At 36.4% G+C, this 6,000-nt stretch overlaps 1 long non-coding RNA gene across 1 annotated transcript in view; it reads right to left on the bottom strand.

The window, feature by feature from the left end:
• Positions 1-2,641: 2,641 nt before the first annotated feature.
• The window catches only part of LOC140602271 (uncharacterized), a 53,071-nt gene continuing 49,712 nt past the window's right edge, over positions 2,642-6,000 (bottom strand). The window contains exon 3 of the long non-coding RNA XR_012005245.1: positions 2,642-2,990. This is a non-coding gene — a long non-coding RNA (uncharacterized lncRNA). The remainder of the gene's footprint in view (positions 2,991-6,000) is intronic.

Raw genomic sequence — 6,000 nt, 5'->3', positions numbered from 1 at the left:
CAAGGCACAGGTCTGTTGGGGGTTTGTTATTGTGTGTGTTGTGTTTTTCTGTTTTTGCTTTTGTCTTTTTGCCCATGGATGCTTAATTATCTTAGCACTTGAAAAGACTCTCTTCTCCATCGAATTGCTTTTGCACTTTTGTTAAAAGCCCTTGACCATATCAGTGGGGTTCTGTTTCTGGACTCTCCATTCTGGTCTGTTGACCAATGTGCCTATCCTAGGTGTCTACGTGCTACCCTAGTACCACACACTCTTGATTTCTGTAACTTTATAATAAGTCTTAAAATTGAGTTTTCCTAGTATTTTTCTTCACATTCAAAGCTCTTTTGGCTGTTCTAGTTCTTTTTCCTTCCCATATAAGTTTTGGAATCACTTTGCTACTAGGTACATAAGAAACATTATTTCAGATTCTGATTGGAAGTGCATTAGATCTATAGATCACTTGAGGAAATTTGAGAGGTTAACAATACTGGATCTTCAATCCAGAAACATAGATTTCTTTCTATATATTTGCATCTTTTTAAAATTTTTTCTATCAGTCTTTAGTGGTTTTTCCAGCATACAGATTCTGTATGTATTTTGATAGATTTATACCAAAGGATTTTATTTTTTGGCATTATATTTTTGGAGGTTTTTTGGTACCATTCTCATTCAGTTTTCAATTATTATTGCTAATATATAGAAATATAATTTTTTTTGTACATTTACCATGTATCCTGTGACCTTTCTAAACTCACTTGTTAGTCATGAGGGCTTTTCTACAGATTCCTTAGGAATATGTACATAATTCTGGAGTGTATAAATAAGGAGAGTATCATTTCTCCCTTCCTAATTTATATACTACTTAATTGATTTTTCTTACATTATTGCTCTGCCTAGGACTTTCACTATGATTTTGAACAGTAGCAATGAAAGAGGGCATCCTTGCTTTGTTCTCAATTTTAGTAATTCAATCTTTCACCATTAAGTCTGACGTTAGCTGTTGTGTTTGTTGTTTGGTTTTTTTGTTTTGGGGTTGTTGGTTTTTGTGTGTGTGTGTGTGTGTGTGTGTGTGTGTGTGTGTGAATGCCTGTATTAGTTTGCTCAGGCTGCCGTAACACAGTACCACAGTCTAGATGACACGAGCCAGAGGAGGGTATTTCTCACAGCTCCGAAGGGTAGAAGTCCAAGAACACAGTGTCCGAGGTCTGACTTCTGAGGCCTCTTTCCTTGGCTTGCACATAGCTGCCTTGTCATTGTGTCCTCTCACGGCTTTTTCTCTATGTATCCAAATTTCCTCTTCCTATAACAAGGCCCTTCGTCAGATTGAGGAAGTTCCTTGCTATTCCTAGTTTGCTGAGAGGTTTTTCATGAACGGATGTCAAATTTTGTTAAATGCTCTTCTGATTATATGATTTCTCTTCTTTAGTTTGTTGATGTAAATTATAGTCATTGATTTCTTTAATGTTTAACTAGTCCTGCATTCTCAGTATAAACCCATCAGTCATGCTGCATTATATTGTATACTATTGAATTCGATTTGCTAGCATTTTGCTAAAGATGTTTGCATCTGTGATCATAACAGGTAACGATCTTTAGCTTTTTTTTTTTTTGTAATATCTTTTTTTTTTGTAATATCTTTGGTTTTGGAATCAGGGTAATGCTAAGCTCATTAAATAAGTTGAATTTTGTGTTTTCTAGAAGAGATTGTGTATGAATGATATTATTTCTTCTTTTAGTTTGGTAAAATTTACCATTGAAGCCATCTAGGTCCAAAGCTTTCTTTGTTGGAGGTGTTCATGGATGAACTTCTTTGACAGAGAACCCTTCCAGTATAGCAAAGTTTTTTACTACCATTTCCATAGAAGAGAAAGAAAATTCAGCCTTTTTTCCAGTGTGTGGTTCGTGGATATTTGCTATTTTATTACTGATAGTTAGGATGCAGAAAACGTGAGCCTTCGCACATTGACATGTTCACCATTTGCAGTACCGCTACAGGTTTTTGTCCCTCACCCCACGAAGTCTGATAACATTTTATACAATTTTTAAACAATTCTCATCAAAGAAGAAAATGTGTGGTGTTATTATGAATGCTACTTTATTTTATACTTTATTAAATATATACTCTATATATTTATAAAAGAACACCTTATAGTTTTATTTATATTATTGTAATATATATACAATATACATTTTATTTTCAAGTGTATATCTATATTCATGATATAACCAACCGCTAAACCACAAAAAAAGTTAACTAAATATAATACATGGGTATATTGGGGCACCTGGGTGGCTTAGTCTGTCAAGTGTCTGCTTTCAGCTCAGGTCAAGATCCTGAAATCCTGGGACTGAGCCCACTGTTGGGCTCCCTGCTAAGTGGGAAGTCTGCTTCTTCCTCTCTCTCTACCCACCCCTCACTCATAGGTGCATGCATGCACGTGTGTGCCCTAATAAGTAAATAAAATCTTTATAAATATGGGTATATTAATTCTTACTTTTAATACATTGACTACAATATATCAATTTGTAAATTAAAAGAAAGATATCTGTAAATGTTTAAAAATATTTCCTAATAAAGTAACTAAATTGAAGAAAAATCCAGAATTGAGAAAAAAATGAAAACACTGAATGTAAATACAATAAATGCAGTTAAAAATTTTTATTAAAAATAATTTTTTAATTTACATTCTCTTACTATTTAATAGGCAATTCAACTAAAGTTCTAAAAAAATTGTGGTTTAAAATTTAAAGAATATGAATACAAATATAATAAATTGGGAAATCAAAATGAGAATGATAAATTTCTAGCAAAATTTAATATGAACTCTCCAGAATTAAGCTGGAAACCTTACAAAAAACTATTTCACTGACAAAGTGAAAAAGTCATCCAAGAACTGCTCCCAACCACAGTTGGGGAAGGAAGTCAATTAAACCTGACAAGCCCTGTAGAAAAATCTTTCATTCAGGCTTTCAAATTGATGATTTCCTTGTAATTCCCACTTAGAAGCCTAGAAAAAAAAAAAAAAGTCTGAAATTACTTAATTTATTTCACAAAACAAATGTGGTCTTTCACACTCAAATCTGTTTAATGCCAAAACACTCTATCTCACTTATGAACATAGGTGTGAAAAATCTATTTTTAAAATGATGAACTAATATACAGAATTTAATTATACGATATAAAATAACCCACTATAACTAAGTGTGGTTATCTCAGAGATGCAAAAATTTCCCAATAGGAAGAAGCAGTTTTAGGTAGCATTTTAGTGCAACAAGAAAAAATGTATATAATAAATTTAGCAGATGCTGAAGAGATTTAGGAACAGACTGAGACATGCCCAGGACCTGTCAAGAAGCCCCAGAGAGCAGAAGACCGGCATGAGGGTTCCAGGAGCCCTTGAGAAGAGGTCGCTGGCCTGTGTTTGTCTCTGAGTGCGGGGAGGCAAGAGGAAACAATGGCAGCAGAGTCTGGGAATAAAGGCAGCTGATTAGAGCTGGGATAACGGCCAATAGCAGATTGTGCTCAAGAAAGTTGGTACCAAGAGGAAAGAGAACATGAGAATCACTGTTGATGAGATGGATGGTGGAAACCGAGTAAGGGCCAGCAGACTGATAGTCAGGAGGCAGATCTACAAACGCAGGCCTAGGTCACTCAGGTTTTTCCTCTCAGGTGGTCTTGTGGGCTTTTCTTGGCTAGAAGAATCTTCCTAAAAATACTGGACTATGCCAGAAAAGTTATCTGATAAATTCCAATACATCATTCCCCATGTTCAGTAACATGATAGAGAATACCTACGTTAAATATTGAAATGGCATCTTAAAGGTGTTTCCTTTAAATAAAAATAGAAGCTTAAATTTATTAATCATGTGTTTAAAATTCTGGTTTTGCAATCAATGAACAAATGAAAGTTCTGGTTATAAAAGAAAATGAACAGAAATACTGTAAATACGGAAAGAAAAGCAATCATTTTTAATTATAATTTTATCTGTAAAACCTCCCAAATCAACTAAAACAAATTATTAGAGGGGCACCTCGGTGGCTCAGCTGGTTAACCATCTGCCTTTGGCTCAGGTCATGATCTCAGAGTTCTGGGATTGAGCCCCATGTTGGGCTCCCTGCTCAGTGGGGAGTCCGGTTCTCTCTGTTCTTCTGCTCCTCCCTCCCCTTCACGCTCTCTCTCTCTCAAATAAATAAATAAAATATTTTTAAAAGAAAATAAAACAATTTATTAGAATTATTCCAAGAATAAGATATCCAGATTTTTAAGAAAACACACATCAAATATGAGTCATATGATTTGAAATATTAAGGGATTTTTCTTTTTTATTTGGAGAAGTAAAGAATGCACACTTTATTTCTGGATATGAATGCTATAGACAATAAAAAATCAGCTAAGTTAATGTTTAATGTAATGTTAATAGGTTTAATGTAAGATCAATCAATTAAAAATAGGTATATAGATAGAGATACAGACAGACATAACTATAGACATAGATGTATTCAAATAAAGATATAGCTATAGATTTGTTTGATCAAAGAGAAGCCAGAAATATTAGGTTATTATATAAAAGAAAAATTTTAACATTTTATTTTACATTTTAATATTTCAGAGCCTAAATATAAATCTAATCATACAAATTTATTATATGATAAAATATCTGCAGAAATCAATGAAAGAAGTCTTTTTTTTTTCCTTTGAGTTAGCCAGCTATAAGTTTGGGAGATTTTTTTCTGTAATATATGTCATAAAACAAAATGCAATTCTCTGTGACCACAAAATCTTAACTTCCCACGCTTCCTGCTGTTGCTACAGAATATGCCCTTTAATCTCATCATGATCCCTAGTCTCCTCATCCCTGGCATCATTTCATTGGCTTCTCTGTGCATTTGGGGGAAACAATTTAAAATCGCTAGCAGGACAGGAAATTTCCCACTTCGCACAGTGCCAGTCTTGATTGAAATCTAACTACCAGTTTACGTTACGTGAGAAAACATGTGTAAATGCACTTTATAAACTGCAGGTCACTACATGCATGTTGCCTATTTTTTTAAAGATTTTATTTATTGATTGATGAGAGACACAGAGAGAAGCAGAGACCCAGGCAGAGGGGGAAGCAGGCTCCATGCAGGGAGCCTAATGTGAGACTCGATCCCAGGACCCCAGGGTCATGACCTGGGCCGAAGGCAGATGCTCAAGCACTGAGCCCCCAGGCGCCCCCATGCTGCCTATTAATCTCATTTCTTGATCATGGTCCCAGGCCCCTAAAAACTGCCAGAGACACTGACAAACCTCAATGGGAAAAACCCAAGTGCTCCAAGATCACATGGGCACGCTGCTACCTAGACACCGTGTCGTCTCCCTGGGTGGAACGATGTCCATCCTCCTCCCACGTGATTTTCACACGCCCTTTGCTATCCTTCGGTAGCCAATCCCATCCGTTATCTTTGATCCTAGGCAGGGGACCTCATTGCCTCTGTGAGCAGTACAACGGAGACCCAAGGAAACAAGCTCCCTGGCTTTCCCCATCTCGCGCCGTGTCTATAAATCCCCACTGGGTATCAGAGATCCTCTTGTTGGCTTTGCCATCAGAGGGGGAAGAGGTAATACCTCTCCTCGTTGCCGAAGTTCACTCACGCTATTCACTTTTGGCCCCACTCTGAACATCCCTGGGATTTGTTCCAGCCCTTTCTGCCTCTCTCCCTCATACGCTTCTTTACTGCTGATTTATTTCCCTGTACCTCACACCCTCATCCCTTCACCATAGAAATCACCTTCCCAATCATCAAACCTCTTGAAAGTAGTCTCCTCCTAACCTTGATTCACATCCACACACTCTTCACAGTTCACAATCTGGCTTCTCCTGCCACCGATTTTCTGAAATTGTGGATAAATCCTTAGCACCAAGTCCAATTACCTTTTCTCACTCTTTGCCCTCCTTGGCCTCTCAACAGCATATTAGGTTTTCCTTATTTTCTGGAATACAGTATCTTTCTTGCTCCCGCGAAAGACATTTTTG

The sequence above is a fragment of the Canis lupus genome, chromosome 13 (genome assembly GCF_048164855.1).
Source record: "Canis lupus baileyi chromosome 13, mCanLup2.hap1, whole genome shotgun sequence".
NCBI classification, from domain to species: domain Eukaryota; kingdom Metazoa; phylum Chordata; class Mammalia; order Carnivora; family Canidae; genus Canis; species Canis lupus.
This window is presented reverse-complemented; position numbering and strand designations above follow the sequence as displayed.